Source organism: Marmota marmota, unplaced genomic scaffold (genome assembly GCF_001458135.2).
Source record: "Marmota marmota marmota unplaced genomic scaffold, marMar, whole genome shotgun sequence".
NCBI classification, from domain to species: Eukaryota; Metazoa; Chordata; class Mammalia; order Rodentia; family Sciuridae; genus Marmota; species Marmota marmota.
Window position 1 is genome coordinate 29,344,506 of NW_026000019.1, and position 22,432 is coordinate 29,366,937.

Here is a 22,432-nt window from a genome sequence, read left to right on the forward strand (position 1 = left end):
CTCTCATAATCTAATCACATCACCTCTGAACATTTTGCATTGTCTCACACATGAGTATTTTTGGGGGACACCTCATATCTAAAACATAACAGATACAAAATTTAAAAAAAAGAGCTTTTGGCTTTCACTTCCCTCTTTGGCCAAGATCTCGAGTTATTAGAAAAATTGTTCAGGCTTATGTGAAAAAGGAAACAGAAAGCAATGAACTTCGTTGGGGTGGAGTCTTTAAATCCCGTAACAACTGGGCCCTTTCCCAGTGTTTGGCGCTCAGTTGAATAAGTGCTGTCAAGCTTCCAAGCAAAAGTAGCCAATGGCACTTCTTCCTTGTAATTTATCAAAACCTCTCCTCAGGTCCCGCCATTAATGAGTGAGTGATGAGCTCTATCCGAGGTATGGTTCTACTGGGTAAGATGCCTACTCATCTCTGAAACTCTGACTTAAGGACCGAGCTGCTGTGCAAAGAGATTGCAGAGAGGTAAGGCCCGAGGGAAGTTTTCTAGAAAAAGCTCTGGGTAGCTCTAGTTGCTAATCAGAATTAGTAGGTATGGATTTCCGTGGTGGAAAGACTATTGACTATATCCCAGAAAAGAGAAAGCTGTAGCCAGTCTGATTCTAAACTTCAGTTGATTGAAGGAACAGAAGTCATCTTTTATTTTACTGCAACTGAGATCTTAACAAAAGAAAATGCATTTGGCTGCGGTAGGAATGAAAATACATTGTTCAGGGGGTTGACCCAGACCGAGTCTAAAAGGAATTCTGATGTTCTGGGTGTGTTGGTCTGCAGGTGTCTTATTGATAGGACTTTATATTTAGAAGAGGGCTTTTGACTTCTGGCTGAAGGAGAGAGAAACTTAGGAGCTGGAGAGCTGTTCCTAGATGAAAGATAAGAATAATGGCATGACAAAACATCTATGATATAACATTAGGTTAAAAACATCAGAGTACAAAACTCTATTGTACAGTATTCTTGTAGTTTAAAAAAAAACCTAGTAGGTAAAATTTCATTCCAAAACTTAGATATGACTTTTGCATTTTTTTCTATTACATATTTTAATTTATATTTCCTTCAATTGATTATGTCAGAAAATATATTTCAGTTCATTCAACATTGGACTCCACTATTCCTGTAGCCATAGTTAAATTTCCTAAGGTTAAGAGAACAAATTAGATTCTTAGCTGAATGTTCCATGAAGTTTGTTGAGATATCTTTTCTATACCTATTGAATATATTAAAAATATTTTTTAAGTATTCCGTTTGGTCAGAGTCGATAATTGTGTTGTTCAACTTCACTATGTTTTTTTCTACATTTTTTTTAGCTGCTTGAATCATAAGTTATTGAGATAAGTGTTCTATAGTCTCTTCACTATCATAGCAGATTTATCAATTTGTTCATGGAGGTCCATCTATTTTTATTTATTTCTGTTGAGTCTATTTAATGAGGTGCATACATGTTTAGAATTGTTATTTTGCTTTGGTGACTTTAACATTTAATCATTGTATAGCAACTCTGTCCTTAATGATGCTATTTGTCTTAAAGTCTTCTCTGACTAATATTAATATAGCTGTGCTAGCTGTTTGCAGTTATCATCTGACTGATATAATATATCTTCACATTTTTTTTCCTTTTCAGCTCTTCAGTATTTTTATGCTTTAGGTCTATCTTTCATAAATAGCACAAAAACTGCAATGTGTTTTAATGCAGTCTGTCTGTTTTAACTTGTGAGTTTAGTTTACATGTACTGGGATAGTTGATACATTTGGATTATGTGTTACTATCTTGTTTATTTTCATATTATATTTATTTTTCTATGTTTGCTTTCCTCTTTTGAAAATATATTAGTAGTAATCTTTTTAAATGATTTTTATTGGTGTATTATAATTATATATAATAGTAGGATTCATTGTGACATATTCATACTTGCATTAACATACTATACATGTATAATTTATATATATATGTAAATACACACACATATAGAGATATATCTTATGTCATGAATTTTGTAGGGACATGTTATTTTCTTAAAGCCAGAAATTGTTTCCAGGTGTAGCACTTTTTAAGTAAATTTTTAGGAGCAAGTTTTCCATTTCCAAATGAGGAACACGCATTATATTTTTTTTTCCATTTCAGAGATAGAGATAGGGTTTATTTAGAAGTAGGATCATGGTCTTAGTCTGAGCAAAGTTGATCAAGGTAATAGATTACTCTTAATCAAGTAGCTTCTCACAGTCTGGCAATAGGTTGACTAGTGCTCTAAGATATTCTTTACATATAACAAAACTAACCACTTCAGACTGAACAATTCTGTGGTAGTTAGAACATTCACAGTGTTGTAGAAGGACCACCTGTATCTAGCTCCCAAACACAGCAAGGTCTCTTTTGCTTTATTCTGTAATGCATCTTATTAGGCCCTGTGCCAGGTTGTTTTGGCCTCTTCAAAAAAGGAGAATTCTCTACCTAGCCAGCATATTCCAGAGAGATCTGGGCTGTCCTTGGCCTCATTTCCTGCCTACTTTTCTATTAGAATGATCATCAGTCCAACCTGACATTGAAGAGCAGAGTAACATGCCCAGTTGTACCTGATCTCACTGTGGTGACTGTTGTGAGCTCGTGTTTAAGGAGCGTGACTTTGTTGCTAACTGGGCTGAGCCTTGTCCTGCTGTTTATTGTAGATGCTAACTACCAGATTACAAGAGAACCATCCCCAGTGAGAGTTGCTGTCAAAATTCTACCTGCCTCTCTCACTGCCGAAACACTCTATGGTGAGGACCTCTGGTTCCCTAGGTGGGAAACTGAGTGTGACCCCAAGGGTCCGTCACCCTCCCAACCCCCAACTCTTCTCAATGCTTTCTAGATGCTATAATTTCTGAATCTGTGTGAAAAGAAAGAGCAATATGAACAGATGATGCTTTCTCCAGGGAAAAAGCAATATTTATCTGTTGAAGGGCTTTACCAGAGTATTCTGCTTGGTACAGGCTCCATTTCTTTAATCTGGAGGGGCAGGAATTGGGGGAGAGACATGGTGTCCTTTTAACTTTTTGATTTTACGTGAACAGGTTTGAGGCAGCAAAGTTGATCAAGGTAACAGATTACTCTTAGTCAAGCAGCTTCTCTTGGTCTGGCAGTAGGTTGACTATTGCTCTAAGATATACTTTACATTTATCTTTGCCATCCTAGATAATTCACTCAAAGTTGGAAACAGCTGCATCTGAAGTTAGTAGCTGGGCTACATTAAAAACTATGGAAATATGCATAGTTTTAAAAATGGCACTTTTGAGTACAACAGAGTTGGTATATAGTAAGGGCACAGTGAGAAGGACTAAGCGAACAAAGAATTTAAACCTTTTGTGCACAAATGGTGCTTCTAATATAAACATAAACATATGGCTATACACCCAAGTTTGGTGGCAGCTCAGATTCTTGATCTCACAGTAAGATGCCATAGAATAGCTCCTGAGATAGAGATAGGGTTTGTGTAAAAGTAGGTTCATGGTCTTGGTCTGAGCCACCTGCTCAGAGATCAGAGAAGAGGCTGAAGGGAGGGTCCCAGGCTCTATGTTGACCTTTGTCCTAGAAGCTGGTCAGTGTCAGGTAGGTTCCATGGCTTAGCAAAGTTACCTGCCCTCTTGGACAAGTGCTTGAAGCACTCTCCTCTTCATAACTCCTACATAACAATTTTCCCCACCCCATGGACAGTTTAGAGTAGTAGATCTCAGTGCATTTCTTGAGTCTTTGGAGATCTGTTTGAAGCAAGTTGGTAAAACATTAAGGAAACTATCAGTTCAAATGACCTAAATTCAATTCCAGACTCCATCATTTTGTCTTAGTTATTTTCCCTGTCTTTCTTTTCTCATTGATATTATCACCACTTAACCTCTCTTTTTATTTGTTTTTCCCACTAGATTCTAAGTCCCATTCAAGCATGGCGTTTATTTGCCCTTTCTGAACTGTATCTCAGTGCTTCGTAAGGAATCTAGCAAGTTGCTTTACTATTTATTGAATTAGGACTCTTTACTTTTAATTTTTCTATCATAAATAGAAAAAAAGAAAAAAAATAGAATATATTAGATATAAATATTAAATAGAAAAAATAATATAATATTAAATATATTTGATATAATATTAAATAGAAAAAAATTAACATTTCACATTTTCTTTATACTTAACTGTAATGTGAACATCTTCTCTGTTTCACAAGCTATATCCCTTGAGTGCAATTTTATTATGTCAAAATTATAACTATTCATTACGACTTGACATGCCATATGAATTGCTTTCCAGGATGTCCTGCAAGTTATCAGAATCCCCAGCGATCTATTTGTTGTTTTTAACTTGGCTAAAACAATGACTAACATAATTTAATTAATTTCAATGTCTTTGGTAATGTTTCCTGATGGCATTATCTGTGCCTCATCTAATGTACTCTTATTCTGTCATGGAGGAGGAGCAGTGTTGCTTTGATTTCTCTGCACTTGCTTACTTTTAGAAGCATTAGGTATTATGGATTTTTTTTTTTAAAGAGAGACAGAGAGAGAGAGAATTTTTATTATTTTTATTTATTTAATTTATTTTTTTTAATTGGTTGTTCAAAACATTATAAAGCTATTGATATATCATATTTCATACATTAGATTCAAGTTGGTTATGAACTCCCAATTTAGAGAGAGAATTTTTAAAAAAATATTTATTCTTCAGTTTTCGGTGGACACAACATCTTCATTCTATTTTCTATGTGGTGCTGAGGATCGAACCCAGTGCCCCGCGCATGCCAGGCGAGTGCGTCACCGCTTGAGCCACATCCCCAGCCCGGTATTAGGGATTTGTATGCCTAAAAGATATTTGGCTGCTAAAGAAAAGTACTTTGTGGGCATCTGGTTAAAGGGACAACCATCAAACAAAGTGGGTACTTACTTATGCATGACACTTTGTTGCTTTTCTGCGTTGTCTTTCATGTATCTCATCTTTCTTCTGAAGTCTAAGGGAGGAGATGGCTCAATCCTCAGGAGGAAGAACTTTTGGTGGTATTTCTTTTCACCATAAAAAGCATAACTTTCTGCAGCTTCCTAACCGATTCCAGAGGATGTAACACTCTACAGAAAGAAAAGGTATAAGGAGCTTCCTAGAGATGGGAGGAACCTGATTGACAGCTAGAGTTCAAAGGCAAAGCTGTTCTTCCTGCTGGTGTGGGCGAGTGTGTCAGGGAGGAGAGGCGGGTTGGGGAGAACCAAGGATGAAGGGGGCCCGTGGCAGTTATGACTTGTATTCACTGGACAGTAACAGACTTGAGTGAACAGGAAGCAACAGCAAAAGCATTGGCTTAAACAGTCATTTGATCTAATGTTTCATTTTTTCTTACATGTAAAACACCCAGGCTTAGTACAATAGCTTTGCAAAATTTTTCGGATCTGGAATAGATACTTCTATCTACTCAGTAATACTTGGTGTGTGCTTTACAGCCCAGGACCGTAAATGGCTCTCTCAATGCCATTCTCACCTTCTCTTCAAGGCAGTAGAAGTAGATATGCAAAAATGTAGATGAAGGATGACTTTTTTGCTTCCACCCCACCTTTCACAAAGTTTCCTGTAAGACCCACCCTGCCAACTTGCTTGGTTAGTACTGTGTTACGTGGTATTTACTATTTATCAGTAAGCATGGGGAATATAGGAACTGCTTTGTTTTATCTTTCTCTCTTTGTGTTTGCTTGTAAACTGGGCACATTGAGACCATATAGGAGGTTTTAGAAAAAGAAAGTGAAGATTAATAGGAGTTGTATTTGGTGACACTGAGGTGCCACCAAATCCAGATCAGAAGTTTGTCAGCCATGTGGTCCTCATGGACCATACTGGGTAAGTGTAAGGGAGAGGTAAGGAAAGGGTCAGAATGAACATTAAAATGCAAGGGAGTTGGGAGTGATGAGACATTCTGGGAATAAACAGTAATGGTGAACACACAGAATTGTGAATATGTCATGCTTAGTGCTGCCAATGGCTAAAATAATATTATGTGATATATAAATTTTATGTGGTATATATTTTGCCTCAATTAGAGATCCATAGTCACTCTCCCTGTTCCTCTTCTGAAGAACTAAAGGGTATTCTCTTCTTGGATGTTGCTACTGGTTCATCCCTCCTTGATTTCATGAGCCAGCAAGTTGACCAAATGTGTCATATGTGGTCGGTTCCACCCATATGTTGAGCAAACCTGCCATACAATCTGTATGGAAGGAAAAGTAGAGGCTTTTGGAATCCAGATTGGAACTATCAAGTATTTAATAACTTTAAAAAAAATCTAAACTCTACCCATTTTCACCCACACAGCACACTGCTTTCTTGCATATAACCCTTTCTTAAGGATTTTTCTGTCTGACCACTTGACAGTTTCTGAATGCAGATTGACTAGGTGTGACTTCTCATTTGCTTCAGAGTTAAAGCCGGAAGCCAGAGAAGGTCTTACTCTTACTCTTCTGCAACCACAGCAGGTTCTCTATGGTTCCTTGATGTCTTGGGTGTGCCGCTGCTTGGAGTTTTCATGTAAGTTGTTTTGTATTTCTGTAATGCTCTTTCCAGATACCTACCTAATCAGATCCTTGACATCTTTGCTTAAACGTTACCTTCTCAATGAAGCACAGTCTGACTACCTAATTTAAGTCAAGTCATCCACTTCCCCCTACATCCTAATCTCCCTTGTTTCAGTAATCTCCTTGGCCATATATATTTGTTGAATGAATGAGTGTAAGAACTAGTGAAAATTTTCATGATATTTGACCCACTTCCTCAAAGACTTTCCAAGTGCCTGGCTAGGTATAAAGAGCTGAAATGTTAATAGCCTATAGTAATTTTACTAGTTTATCCTTCAAGTGAGTGGATATCTTTTGCATTTTTATTTTCTAAAGGAGTATCTGAAATGTTATAGCATAGGATTTCAATATTTTATTATAAGACCATGTATTAGATTTTCAGTGCTGTAGTCAAAATACCCGAAAAGAACAGCTTAGAGAAGGAAACGTTTATAGCGGCTCATGGTTTCAGAGGTTCAGTCCATGGTTAGTGATGCCATTGCTTTGGGTCTCAGATGAGGCAGAGCATCACAGTGAAAGGGCATAGTGGGGGAAAGCCACACGGCTCACTGCAGCCGGGAACAGAGAGCGCGTTCCCAAGGAGCCAGGGTAGAATATGAACCTCAAGATTACACCCCCAGGGACTTCCTCCAGCCATTCATTCCTCACCTGCCCTAGTTACCACCCAATTCGTTTATTCAAATTAATTATCCATTAAATGGATCCGTCTACCAATGAGGTTCCAGTTCTCAAAATCTAATCATTGCACCTCCTGCATTAACACAAGAGCTTTTGGGGGATATCTCATATCCAAACAATAGCAGAACAATTTGGAGGAAATTTAGATTGATATAAAGATGGAATAATTTGACTTAAATTATAAAATCCCACAGAAACAACAGCATGTTTTATCTGGGAGGAAAGCTATTCCTACAATGCTTCTAAAAGTAGAAAGCATTGACATTGGCAGAGTGCTATGTAGTTTGCAGAGCTCTCTCTGTCCTACTACCTTATTTAATCCTCCTGATAGCACCTTCTGTTATTCCTATTTAATTGGTGGAGTAACAGAGCCCCAAGATACTGATGACCTTCAGTGGCAGAACAACTTCACACTTCTGGCTCAGTGCCGCATCTTTATTAATGCTCCTTTCTAAATTAAATTGGGGGTACTTCTTCATTAGCTGTACCTTTGGACTCTTGTAAGAAGTATGGACATGACAGAGAGCTTTTTGACCCACAGAATGTGAGAAGATGTCATTGGAGTCCTAATATACGAGGGCCACCCTGGGAGCAAGGTTTAGGTATTTTTCATTCAGATCCAAGAGGATGTTTGGTACGAACCTTCCATAAAAAAGAGAAGGGGTTTTGTTTGTTTGTGTTTTGTTTTTGGTACTGGGGTTTGAGCCCAGAGGTGCTTGACCACTGAGCTACATCCCCAGCCCTGCCCCTCGGCCCTATATTTTATTTAGAGAGAGGTCTCAGTTGCTGAGTCTGGCTTTGAACTCATGATTCTCCTGCCTCAGCCTCCATAACTGCTGGGATTATAGGCCTAAGCCACCACACCCAGACTGAAAAGTTCTTTCTTTCTGACATATCATTTTCTCATCTAGCATCTTGCTGTCCCCTCACCAATGCAACTATAAACAGAATAATATAATAGTAGCATATAATGAGTGCACTAGGTTCTATGGATTATTCTTTAATTATATGCATTACTCATAATTCACTTATACTTCACATTAATTCTATGGAGTAGATACTATTGGACATTTTTTTTTTTAAAAAATAACAGGCCAAGAAAATATATTTCAGCTTATTTCATAGCTAGAAATTGGTTGAGATTGTGAACCCATGTAGTCCATGCTCTGGAAAAGTACTATTCAACAGAAATATATTGTGAGCACACATGCAATTGTGAATTTTCTAGTCGATACGTTAAAAAAGTAAAAACAAACAGAGTCAATTTAAAATGTTTGATTACACTCTGTACCTAAAATGTTATCACTTCAACATGCAATCACCACAAAATTATTAATAATGCATTTTACATTTTTTTTTTGTGCTAAATCTTCAAAACATGTTGTATATTTTAGTCTCAATTCTGATGATGAAATTTAATCAGAAATACTTAATCTGTGTTTACATTTCACAAAATTTACAGCTAAAGATGTAGGTTTATATATTCATCATTTCAATCATATTTATTTTCCGGCAAATGAACTATGTGTTTTAATTTTGAATTAAATACAATGTCATATTCAACCCTTCAGCTGCACATTCAGTTCTACATGAGAGCCATGACTGGCTATGGCCACAGTCGTGGGCAGTGTGGCCGTGGAGTCCCTGTGGAGTCCATGCCTGTAAGGTGCTGTATTGCTCCAGTTGTTCTTGTCACTGTGGCTCTGCCTTGGTTGCCCTATGCTGGAATAGTCTCTTTCTATCTTCTCCTCATGGGCTTTTCAGATCACCTGACAGGCAGACAATAATATTGGCACTTCATCCTCCCAACGCAGCATTAACATTTAAATACCCGGACCCACATGTATACTAACCCCTGCTTGGAGAAAGGTGAAAATCTCTGCAAAACAAAACAGGTAGGGTTTCCCCTTAGCTCTGTTTAAAAAAAAAAAAAAAAATTCAAGATGAGAAAAGAGCTATATGTTACCAATCCTTGGGGGGAAATAGTAGCCAGAACAGATTTTAATGCCAGCCCTCATTGCTTAATGAGGTTCCAAAATAGCTTCTGCAATTATTTTTGAAATCCTCTCACATCCTCCTTTTGTTGGTGTGGGCGAATCTGGGAGAGAGAATGATTTGTAAGAAATTGAAAGGAGAAAACTACACCTACAATTTCTTTTAATGCTTCAAATCTGTTCTGTAGAGAGGCTATTGAAGAGCAAATGAGAAGAGAGGCAAGATCTGTGAGGCAGCTGAAGAGGGGAAGGTTCTGGAGAGAGTTGTTCTTCTCTTGCAGAAGAGCTGCCAGAGCTGTAGAAAGCTCTCTGCCCAGAGGGTCAAGGAGCACGTTCTAGCCAGGGAATCTGGGACTTGCTGCTAATCCAAGCAGACACCAGACAGGTGTGGTTGTGGTCCCATACTCAGTTCAAGCAGGTGACCTGAAAAAAAAGAAAGAAGCTGCCTCTAGAATCAGGCACCGAGTGGCATGATGGGTCTGCAGTCTCTGAGGAAAAACAACAGTCAAGCAGGTCTGTGACAACCTGTGGGGAGTGTTCCAAATTGTGCATCATGGTGTGAGTCAGAGTCTTGCTCCTGGGGATTTTTAATCTACCTTGCCTTTTACTACTAGAACATTTTGTCCACCTGGTGCTATAGCTACTTTCAGGATTTTTTTTTTTTTTAATGTGAACAATAAAATTTGAACATTTTGCTCTGACCATATCCTACCTGCTTCTCCATCTCTCCCTCCAGTTCTGTTCCCCAGTTGTCTCTGCCCTTTTTCTCCTGCCTCATTGAGATCTGCAGTTTGACTTTTCCATTTTCTTGGTGTACCTTAGCCCAACCTGCCTTCACTGCTTTACTGTTGCACTTGGATTCCATGGTCCAGAACTTCAACGACCCTTCCCTGCATCTTGCATTCCGCAGTTCAACCATCCTTCTGTTGCAGGACTTTGACTCTCTGCCTGTTTTGAACCTTCTCCAGGGTTACTGAGCACTGATGGGGAAAATCACAAATCCATGAAGCTCCTGTCGTTATATATTTATGATTCCCGAACTCAGCTGAGTTCTGACTTGTAAGCCAGCTGAAGCAGTCTCTCTCTCTCTGTCACCTATTCTTTTCCTCCGTAGCACTCACCTTAACCACAAATCATCTTGAGACAGCATGCTTATTGTCCTCCTCTGTTGAGGCCTTATGAAGAAGAGCCTGTGGGAGTCTCTTGCTTATATCATTCTTCTGTATTTCCTGGACGTGGTACATGGCAGGTGGTACCTTGTAAGTGCTCAGAAGATGTTTAATAGACAAACAAGTCTCAGGTTAGACGACTGATACTGAGTCAGGGCTCACTGCCTGACTCACATGAAAGCCAATACTATGGCACTGGGTTTTTGCCAAAATAAAGAGCTTTATTAAAGGTTTACCCTCTAGTTAGAATGGCAAACATCAAGAATACATATAATAAATGTTGGTGAGGATGTTGGGGGAAAAGAACATTTAAGCAGTGTTTGAGGAATTGTAAATTAGTATAACCACTGTGGAGATCAGTGTGGAAGTTCTTTTAAAGACTAGGAATGGAACCAATATATGACCCAATTATACTGTTATGGGCTGGCTATACGGGCAATGACCAAACAGACTCCGTTTTACCCTGAGACTCCATATCATGTAAGAAATGCTTCTCCTGTGGGAAAGCCCCACCTCTGTACGCATTAATAGTTACCTAGCACAACATACTTGGCAACACAAATGAGCGATTCTTATATAATGTGAAATCGTTCTCTTTGGTTTCCATTTTTCTTGGGCAATGTACCTTGTCAGAGACTGATTGTGTAGACATTAGTAACCATTCTCTAACGTGTACTGAACTAGGGTCATTTTGACCCACTTTCCTTCTGCTTGCTTGCTGCTGTGCCAACCTGGAAAATCCCGTGGGAAATACCAAGGTGCCTACTGCATTGTCTCGCTAACTGCCCAATTTAGCTTCTGTACCGGCTTGCTTGCAGCTGTGTCAGACCAGATACGGTTTTTGCCTTTAAATATCCTAAAATGCTCAGGCTGAAGCTGTTCCTTGCAGAGACAGTTATGGGTCCTGTGGGGGCCAGTCTCCAGCCAGCCACATAAATAAAGACTTTTCAATTTGGATGAGCTGGGAGTTGATGTATTTTCTGAGCGACCTGCCCCACAACAATACCATTCCTCAGTATTTATCTAAAAGAACTAAAGTCATCATACCATAGTGATATATGCATAGCAATGTTTATAGCAGCACAATTTCAGTAACCAAGTTATGGAACCGGCTCAGGTGCCTGGCACAGACGAATGGATAAAGAAATTGTGGTATTTATATACAATGGAGTTTCATTCAGCCATGGAAAAGAATGAAATCATGTTATTTGATGTTTAATGGATGGAATGGGGAAACATCATGTTAAGTGAAATAAGCCAGATTCAGAAAGTCAAGGATTGTATGTTTTCTCTCAGATGTGGAAGCAAGAGATAAAAAGGGAAAAATATGACATTTCATAAAAATAAAATAGAGGAGAAGAAGAGAATGAGGGGAGGGAGGAGGAGAAAGGGAAGGTACTAGGGAATGAAATAAACTAAATTATGTGATTTGCTTATATGAATATATCACAATGAATCACACTTTTTTGTATAATTGTTAGGCAGTGATTATGAAAAGGTCTACTCACAAGGAGATAGGAGACATGCTCCAATCTGTCTTCCCACTTGACTAATGGCAAAGGAATTTAAGCTCCCAGGGTAAGAGGAAATAGAAGGCTCATTGAATGTAACCGGGAGTCTGGGTACAACAGTCCACACCCGGTGTGCCTGTGCAGGCAGAACTTGTGAGTGATTCTGGTTTGTCTTGCAACTCCTGACAGCAACCCTCACCTCTAATCTTATTCCTCGAGGTCCTGTTCTCATTCCCCAGGTTCTCCACCTCAGGAACTTTTGGTTCCACCAGGCACTCAAGGTCATCTTAGATCAGGGCCTAGAGTTCTATGCCTACATTCTGAAAACGGCTTGCGCAACTTTTGCAACAGGGAAGTTGCCGTTTTATGTCTTGGTTTCAGTATCACTAAGAAATTTTCCCCGATCCCCCTCTCCCTCTTGAGTCTGCATTAGAGGTTTTTTCTCTTAGCGTCCTGTGTTTCTGCATCAAGTCATATTCACACTGCTGTGGTTGGGATGAGCGTTATCCCAGAAATCCATGTATGAAGGGCTTGGTCACCAGCCTGTGGCACTGTTGCAAAGTGGAGGAACCTTTAAGGGCTGAGGCTGTGGAAGTAGAAGGAAGTTGGGTCACTAGGGGGCGTGCCCTTGTAGGTGATATTGGTACCACTGCTTCTTCCTCCCTCTTTTCCTCCTAGCCGCCATGAAGCCAACAGGCTCACCCTACCACATGTTCCTGCTATGATATAATTTGCTGCCACAGGCCCAAATCAGTGGACTGAAACCTGCAAAACCGTGAGCCAAAATAAAACTTTCCATCTTATAATGTGATCATCTCAGACATTTTGTTACAGTAATAGAAAGCTAATGTGCATGCCATGCTCTCGTCGCCTGTTTATTTACTTTTGTCTTCCTCTAGGTCAGCAATAACCGAGAGAAATTTCTACAAGGTTAGAGCTATCCCTTCTCTGTACCGTCCAGTACAGGAGTAACTAGGAACTTATAGCTGTCAATCACTGGAAATGTGGATTGTAGGAATGAGAAAAATTTTTTCGTTTTCATTTAATTTTAATGAGTTTGACATTCAAATAGTCACATGCAATCAGCAGTTACTGTATTGAAAAGCACACGATTCTCACAATTTTTAAGTTCTATGATAGAAGGGACTGTGTCTGTACAGTTTAACATGTTATTCCTCAAGGTCAGGACTGTGCCTGGCATTTGATAGACATTCGATATGAAGAAGGGTAGGCATATAATTGGTAGATTGTATGCCTCTTAGAGGTTGATCTTTTCTGTGTTAAGATGAAGGTTCAGTGTGAGAGAATTCTGCTTCAGAAGGACTTGGATACCTGTGCTGATGAGTTTAAGAGATTTAAATTATTATTTTGGAGGGTGTGAAAGGTCTTAACTATGAGCTAGCAATAGATGATTGGCTTAAGGTAGCTGAAATTGCTTATTCTGCTTCAAGTATGAACTATACCATAGAGATTTTTTTAAAAAAATGTATTTTCATAAATTGTCTGAAAATCTACAAAATGAGAAAAATGATGGTGATCCCTGCTGGGAATAAAACAGTACTTCAGAGTGGAGTGGATATTTCTATTTCTCCTTTGTTGTAGCGCCTGCAATCCTTGAGTGAGAAAGTTGATTTGCCAAAACAATGCCATATGCATGTTTGACTATGTCACAATGAATCCCATTTTTATGTTAGTTTACAATGCATCAATTAAAAAATAAGTAGAAGGGAAACCAGTAGAGGAAAGAGGTTAGGGGGAGGGAGAAGGGTAAAAAAAAAGTGTCGAAACTCAGGAATGAATGGAGCACTTATGGGCTCTTATGAGCATATCTCTACAAACCCCACCATTATCTTTAATTATAATGCACTAATAAAAAGCATAAGAATAAAAAAAAGAAAGTTGGTTTGCCAATTTAGTAATATGAGCTAACTTACACTTGTAGTTTATGCCAAACAACAAGCATTATCTAAGTATTCTATACACATTAACTTATGTGGTTCTTCTCAACAACTTTGTGATTTGGATACTAATATCTCCATCTGAAAGATAAAGAAACTTAAATATAGAAGGAAGGTGCCTTGCCACAGTTACTTAGCTAAGTGGAGAAATGAGGATTTGAACCCAAGCATTCTGGTTCCAAGTTCATGTTTATTTGTATTGTCTCTTGTGTGAACTATTTCTATATGCCCATCAAAACTCTAAACTGGTTTGCTGTGGTTGTCCAGTTGTATGTCTATTTGTGGTGGGTGTTTTCTGAAGATGATGGTTTTGAGATGCAGACCAAGAGGTCAGGTGATTGGAATGAATAAGGAGTGGAATGAAGTAGCTATGGCCCAGTGGAAAAGAATTCTCTGTGGAATTAGAAGCCTTTACTTTCTGACTTAATGAAATTTGAGGAGATATCACTTGCCTAATTTGGTTATTAAAATGACATAAAGTATGTATGCAAAAGGACTTTATAAAATATAAAGGGCTTCATTCTAAGTGAGGGTGGGTGTCTGCCTTACACTGTAGTATATTGGAACAGTGGCCATTAAAGACTGTCACACCTTAGAGGCTTCCCATTGATAGTATATTGGTTTGCCTGAGATTGAGGGAGAATTTCTGACTTTTCTGTCTCCTGAAGTTTTAGGGATTCATCTTGTAGGATGAAAAGAGAAGCCTAAAGACTTCCTACTTCTCCTATCTCCATCTTCTTTCTGACACTCCAAGATTTTCTGCGCCTCAGAGTTGTTTCAGTCTGAGGGTTACCCAGATCAGAAGCAGGTGATAGATTTAAGGTTGAAATTTTTCTTTTTTTTTTTTTTTGGTCACTGAAGGGCCAAATCAGTCTCTGCCTAGCTCACCTGTCCCAATGCTCTAGAAATGAACATTTCCTCCAAGCCTCAACTACTTCTGCTTGAATGACTACTAACACTGTGCATAGTCCCAGCTCCTCGGTTGGCTTCAGTTCTGACTCTGTGTGGACAAGCCATGGTGTGTCCGAGATCAGTGCTCGCTGCTCTTGTTGTGATCATACCATGTGGAAGAGCTAACGGGCCAGAGGATTACAAAATATTTAGAGGCAGTCTTGTAAAGGAATGAATTTAAAATGTGTCCTAAAGCTGGAAAAAGGAGGCTGTGGGAAAATAGCCTCAAAATCCATAGAAACTTTTGAAGTGGAAATAACTAGCCATTCACGTATGAAATCTTAGATTATTATTTCCCTGGCAAAAGTGGCATGGCTGGCATTCCTTAAACTTGCCAGTGTGCAAGGTGATATTCACATGTTATCCTGTTTCTCCTCACAGCATTCCTGCAAGGTAGGCATTCTGTCTTTATTTTACAGACAAGAGTCAGAGTGGCCAAGTCATGTGCCCAAGGCCAAGTAGCTAGTGAATGTAAGAACCAAGAATTAAAGATGTATAGAAATTGTAAAGTTCCTGCTCTTGCTACTATACCAAGTTGCTCTCTTGAAGCACACATGAGAAGGCTTGGGCAATCAATTAAGGAGAATCTTTTGAGCGTGTGGGAACAACGTGGATGGATCAGAGTTAGGTAAATGGTTTCTAGCAAAGTTTATGTTGTTTCAGGAACCAATAACCTTCCTTTTGGTAATGGAGCCTTCCTAGAGCCCAGACCTATTCTACTGAAACACTTTACAATTGAAATAAACCAAATTATGTTATTGGGCTTGTAGTAACTGGGAGAGTTTATAAAAATGCACACGTGTGATGCGATGTCTCCTATTTTATTGTGATTTAATACATGAGATGCTGATCCAATTCCATACTCTGTAATTTCTTTTCAGTTTGTTTTCCTCTTCTCGCCATCATAGAACTGACATAAAAATGCACATCTATAGTCACCTGCATGAGCACTGAATGGCGGCCCAGCTGCTTTCTTTTCCCACGTTCTTCCTAGGGAATTCTTGATAGGATGCAATGCACAGTATGCCAATTAAGTCATTAAAATTTCAAATGCTACTGTCCATAGCAGATTTCCTGGCATCCATTATGATATTTTAAGGGTAAGTTTTTCCACTTCCAGGCAAGCTTGGTGCCTTAAAGATCTCAAGTTATACAAGCTTTCTCTATTTATCAGAGTAATCGAGGTACCTTTCAAAATAGGCTACGAAGGACAGAGGCAAAAAAGTAGTGCAGACTATGGTAGTGAGTATCCTAGAGCACCAGCCAGAGAACAAGAGGTATCAGAGGAATGTCACACATAAGCAGAGGCCCTGGAGACTGGGATGGCAGACACTGGAGGAAGGTCCTGAGTGCTCCCACACAGTTTCTGTCTCCTGAGACCTCCATACCACCGAGAAGTCACAGCTTTTCATAAAGTGCCTCAAAACAGAGCTCATGCAACCAAATCAGTAATTGATTGGAGTTGACACTTTTAACAATACTATTCTCTACTTGGGCTCTATTTTTTTCCTGACTTGGGGAACCAACTGAATTATTTTATAAGTCTGTTAGGATACAGAGAAAAAAAGAGGGGGTGGATTTAAAAGTTTTCTTCCTTTTTATTTAGGTTGACTAAATAAATTATGGAAGCTGATAGAACATGCATTATAAAAATAACCACTCTTCCCATAATTATATGTGTATATCTTTTATATATATATAGTGCTTTATTATATATTCATATATTTATTTAAATATTTATTTTTTAGTTGTAGTTGGACACAATACCTTTATTTTTATTTATTTTTATGTGGTGCTGAGGATCGAACCCAGGGCCTCGAAAGTGCCAGGTGAGTGCTCTACAGCTGAGACACAACCCCAGCCCATATATATTTATTTTTTATTGGTGCAATATAATTTACATAATGGTGGTATTCATTATGATGTGTTTGTACATGCACATAACATAATTTTATCAGTCTTATTCCTGAGAAAATTTCTCTTTTCTGCTCCCTCCCCTGATCCATTTGCTTTATTAATTTCCTTTCTATTATTATCATCATCATTTTTGTTATTATTTAAATTAGTGCACTATAATGATTTATATAAACAGAAATCATTGTAGTATATTTGTACATGGACATAGCATAATTTGATAGCTTTCATTCCCTGGCACTTCTCCACAATTATATTAACTCAAACAGCAGTAAAAATCATCTGAAAAGATTTTTACACTTTGGATGGTGGGATGATTAGTGTTGTTGTCTTTTTTTTTTTTTTTTTACTTTGACTACATTTTCTGATTTTTTTCACTAATGATTTCCATTGCTTTTATAACAACAATGACAAAAATAAATGACATTAATAAAAGAAATACCAGAATAATTTTTGAGACTTCATTTTTTTACCTTTTATGCTAGCATAAGTAACCCAGAACAAGAATAACTCACTGCAGGGCTGGAGCTATAACTCAGTGGCAGAGTATTTGCCTAGCACACCTAAGGCACTGGGTTGGATCCTTAGCACTGGATTAAAAATAAATAAAATAAAAGCATACTGTCCATATACTACTACAAAATTTGTTTTAAAAAGAATAACTAGCTTCAAATATATTAAGAGATGCAGAGAATAATGTAAAAATATTCCTCAGTCTTGGAAAATCGATTTTAAAACTGGAAACCTTCAAGACAGTGGCAAAAGTGCTGAACGGTGTGCCAAATTACCAATATTTAAAAAAATCCTCCTTCACAGAGAACATTTGACTTCCTAAATTTGTTGAAAACCACACGGCTACACAAAATAATACCACCGATGAGTACCTTTGTAAGATGTGGAGCTGTGGCAGCCTGTCAAGCAGATATGTACTGCCCACCTATTTTATGAAATAGAATCGTGCCAGTACTTTAGAAGCTTGGAGAGCCCGCCCATCTCATTTTCTTTCCACCCCGCTCAAGGGCCTACTCAATTTTCTGGGCTATCACTCTGCTATTAAGTTTTGTGTCAATAAACCACATGTTATTTAATTTCTTACACATTTTATACTTTAGAGAATTGAATCAGATCCTGTATGTTCTTCTGTAAGTGGCTGAGATTCATGGGTATTTTTATGTCTAGTTCATTTTTCGCAGTTGTATTACATACCGCTACATGAACAAACCATTAATTATTTGCCCATTTTACAGTTTGTCTCTCTTGGCTTTAACAATCAATGCTGTTAAAAATTTCCCCAGGGGATTCCCAGCTCTGGGGTCCCTTCTTCTCTTCAGAGAAGTCTATCTGTATCTCTGTCTCTTTTACAATAAACCTACTTCCTGCTTGCTTAAAAAAAAAAAAAAAGAAAAATTTTCCCCAGGAATGAAAGTGCTATGTATCTTCAAAATCAACAGAGAATGCCACATTTTTATTTCAAACCAGTTGCATCTCTCTGTACTACTAGCAGTGAGTAAGATTTAGTGGAACTTGTAGTAAATAGTAATCCAATTTCCGCACAGAATTCAGTGTGTTCTACATCACTCCATCACCCTTAGGAAATTCAGATGCCATTTAACATGATATAAAGGGGAGGAGGAATTAAAGGAGCATGCTAGACCTAGTAAAATTGTATATACCATTACTAATATTTTCTTCCTCTAGCAGGTATCATGAAATTTTGTGTGCATCTCCGTGTGTTAATCTCCCTTTACTATTTATTCATGCAGAAGCTAATTGGCATGTGGTTAAGATTTCAGGCTCTTGAGTCAAATTATCAGAGTTCAGTTCCCCACTCCTGTTTTTATATCTTAGTAACCTATTCCCTTTGCACCTGGGTTTCTCTGTCTGAACATGGGTACACAATTTTTATAGGATTTCTGTTGGGTCTGGAGAACACTGGGGATTTGGGGATTTGTCTTCTTACCCGCAGGTTCCTGACACAGGGCTGCCTGTGTGTCTCTAACCTCTTCACTCACTATGTTCTCTCCTTTCCAAAGATATTCACTCCAGCCTGCTTCAGTCTGATGATGTGAGGCTGGGCAGAGGTGGGGAGACAGTCTCTATTCTGTGTAATTGTGGCTGAGTTGTGGGGGTTGAGTGCCTCAATTACTATCTGCTATTGGAAACTCTTGATGCTCTATAGTCATGAAGTTTAGGTCATCTTGTACATAGTATGTGGTCACCTAACTGTTTTCAGATAATGCAATAATTTTTTGTGACATTTTTGATGGTTGGTCTCATAGTTTTGCATGTTCAAATAATATCTGTATATTTTACCATTAAAATTGTGTTAGTAAATCTAATCATTTTTTTAAACATTTTTTTGAGAGAGAGAGAATTTTAATATTTATTTTTTTAGTTTTCGGCGGACACAACATCTTTGTTTGTATGTGATGCTGAGGATCTAACCTGGGCTGCACGCATGCCAGGCGAGCGCGCTACCGCTTGAACCACATCCCCAGCCCTAATCATATGTTTTAATCTGATGTTTAAATAGTCATATCTCTGTTTCTTCCCCCTTTTTATATGCTCTTTTTAGATGTACATGACTATAGAGTGTATTTTGACATATTATACATACATGGAGTATAACTTCACATTCTTGTGGTTGTACAAGATGTGGAGTTACACTAGCTGTGTTTTGTCAATATTGTGTCTGATTCATTCTACTGTCTTTCTTATTCCCATCCCCTCTCCCTTCCCTTCATTCCCTTCATTGTCTAATCCAATGAACTTCTACATTCCATCCCCCCTTATTGTGGTTTATCATCTGCATATCAGAGAGGGCATTTGGCCTTTGGATTTTAGGGATTGGCTTATTTCACTTAGCATGTTATCCTCTAGTTCCATCCAATTACCAGCAAATTCCATAATTTCATTTTTCTTTATGGTTGAGTAATCATATATCTCTATTTTATGGCAAATACAAAAAAGTAGAATTCTAGATTATAATAATTCACTTTCTTTTTTCCAATAATTTTTAATTCATTGTAAGATTATTGATCTAGCAGGGCATGGTGGTGCACGCCGGTAATTCCACCTACTTGGGTGGCTAAGGCAGGAGTATTGCAAGTTTATTTAAGCTGGACAATTTAGCGATACCTGGTCTCAAAATTTTTTTAAAAAGCAGGAAGATGGGATGGAGCTCAGTGGTAGAGCACCCCCAGGTTCAATTCCCAGTACCCCACACCAAAAACACTGACTAATCTAAGCATTTATTCTAATCATTTCCTTTCTTAATTAGAATACTAGAAATATGGCTGTCTGAGGGGATGTGTGTCCTTGTATCAGCATTGTGTATTGGCTTCCTGTGGCCCTGATACATCACATAAGCCCAGGGGTGACATTCATCCTCTATTCTATGGGCCCTTGAAGCCTGCTTCATGCCAGAACATTTTTCTACATGATATCAGTTTCAATGTCCATGTCCTGAAGTGAGCCTTTTCAATGGAGAGGGGACAAAGGGACCTCCTTTGCTTTGACAATTACCGTCATTTTGATGAACACATGTGCAGGTACCCATGTGCAGATACACACGTACTCCCTCTTCTTTCTCCATTCCTCTCACCATTTTAGCACTTCCTTTACACTTCACCCTCCTGAGTTCCTCTCCCAATAAAAGGGCAGCCAGAGAGGCAGAACCTGAGCTGATTGCCTTGATCCATTGTAGTTGAGATGTCTCTCAATACAGAGATGATGAGTGCCTTTGTAATGATTGTAGTATAGAAGTATGTAATTTTATTCATCATCATTAGTTACATGCTTTCTGTCCTCAAGAATTATAGGACAGGGTCTGTTCAGGTCTTTTGCCCACTCCTTGATTGGGTTCTTTGGTTCTTTGGTGTAAAGCTTTTTGAGTTCTTTGTATATCCTGGAAATTAACACCTTCTCTTGAGGAGCCGATGGTAAAGATTTTCTCCCATTCTGTAGGCTCTCTCTTCGTACTCTTGATTGTTTCTTTTTCTGTGAAGAAGCTTTTTAGTTTGATGCCATCACGTTTATTGATTTTTTTTTTTTGTTTTATTTCTTGTGCTTTAGGAGTCTTATTCAGGAAGTCAGTTCTTTGTCAATATGTTGAAGTGCTGTACCTACCTTTTCTTGTCGGTTTCCTAAATCTTTAATCCACTTAGAGTTGATTTTTGTGCAGGGTGAGAGAGGGGTTAACTTTCATTCAACTACATATGGACTTTGTTGAAGAAGCTATCTTTTCTCCAGTGTGTGTTTTCAGTGCCTTTGTCTAGTGTGAGATAACTGTGTTCATATGAGTTTGTCTCTGTGTCTTCTATTCTGTTCCATTTGTCTTCTTGCCTGTTTTGGTGGCAGTACCACACTGTTTTGTTACTATAACTCTGTAGTATAACTTAACATCTGCTATTGTGATGCCTTCTGTTTCCTGTTTCTTGCTAAGGACTGTTTTAGGTATTTGGGGCCTCTTATTTTTCCAAATTAATTCCATGACTGTTTTTTCTATTTCTGTGAAGTACATCATTGGAAGTTTGATGGGAACTGCGTTGAATCTGAAATTGTTTTTGGTAGTATGTCAATTTTGAAAATATTACTTCTGCCTATCTAAGAACATGGGAGGTCTTTCCATATTCTAAGGTCTTTTTCAATTTCTTTCCTTAGTGTTCTGTGGTTTTCACTGTAGAGATCCTTTGCCTCTGATGTTAAATTGATTCCTAAGAAATAGGAATGATCAACAAATATATGAAAAAATGTGCAACATCTCTAGCAATTAGGGTAATGCAAATTAAAACTGCACTGAGATTCCATCTTACCTGAGTCAGAATGGAAATTATTAAGAATATAAATAACAAAAAATCTTGGTGAGGATGTGAGGAATAGGGAATGTTCATACATTGTTGGCGGGACTACAAATTGGTGCAACCCCTCTGGAAAGCAGTATGGAGATTCCTCAGAAAACTTGGAATGGAACCACCATTTGACCCAGCTATCTCACTCCTTGGTATATAACCCCCAAATTTAAAAGCACCATGCTACAGTACCTCACTCTTTTGTTACTGTAACTCTGTAGCATAGAGATATACACTTAACACAGCGCATCAGTGTTTATAGCAGCAAAATTCACAATAGCTAAGCTATGGAACCAACCTAGGTGCCCATCAACAGATGAATGGATAAAGAAATTTTTATATGTATATACAATATAATATTACTCAGCCACAAAGAAGAATGACTATATAACATTTGCTAGTAAATGAACGGATTTGGAAACATGAGATAAACCAATCCTAAAAAACAAAAGTTAGAATATCTTGGCTGATATGTGAAATCTAAACCACAATAAAGGAGAGTGTAAGAGGAAGAAGAGAAGTTCATTAGATTAAATAAAGGGGAACAAAAGGAAGGGAGAGGGGATAGGAATAGGAAAGACAGTAGAATAAATCTAACATAATTTTCATAAGTGAATCTCCACGGTAACCATCCACAAAAATGGGGTCCTAATTAGAATGATATATATTTCATGCTTGGGTAATTTTATCATATTGTGTAATTTTATCATATAACTTAGAAGAGCCCATTAATATAAACAAACAGAAAGGCAGAGCCCACCACAGCATCCCGTGACAAAGGGCCCTTGTGCACTGACCACTCAGTTTTCAGTGGTCCTAAAGCCACA

The 22,432-nt window shown here is 38.2% G+C and overlaps 1 protein-coding gene across 3 annotated transcripts in view; it reads left to right on the top strand.

The window, feature by feature from the left end:
• The first annotated feature begins 218 nt into the window (after positions 1-218).
• Aim2 (absent in melanoma 2) overlaps positions 219-22,432 on the top strand; it is a 76,205-nt gene continuing 53,991 nt past the window's right edge. Inside the window, exons 1-2 of one of the 3 annotated variants that reach the window (XM_048810204.1) lie at positions 219-475; positions 6,426-6,533. The gene's annotated coding sequence lies outside the window, so the exon portion shown is untranslated. Of the gene's footprint in view, positions 476-6,425; positions 6,534-12,610; positions 12,708-22,432 lie in introns of all 3 variants that reach the window. The other 2 variants (XM_048810202.1, XM_048810203.1) reach the window with 2 other exon arrangements.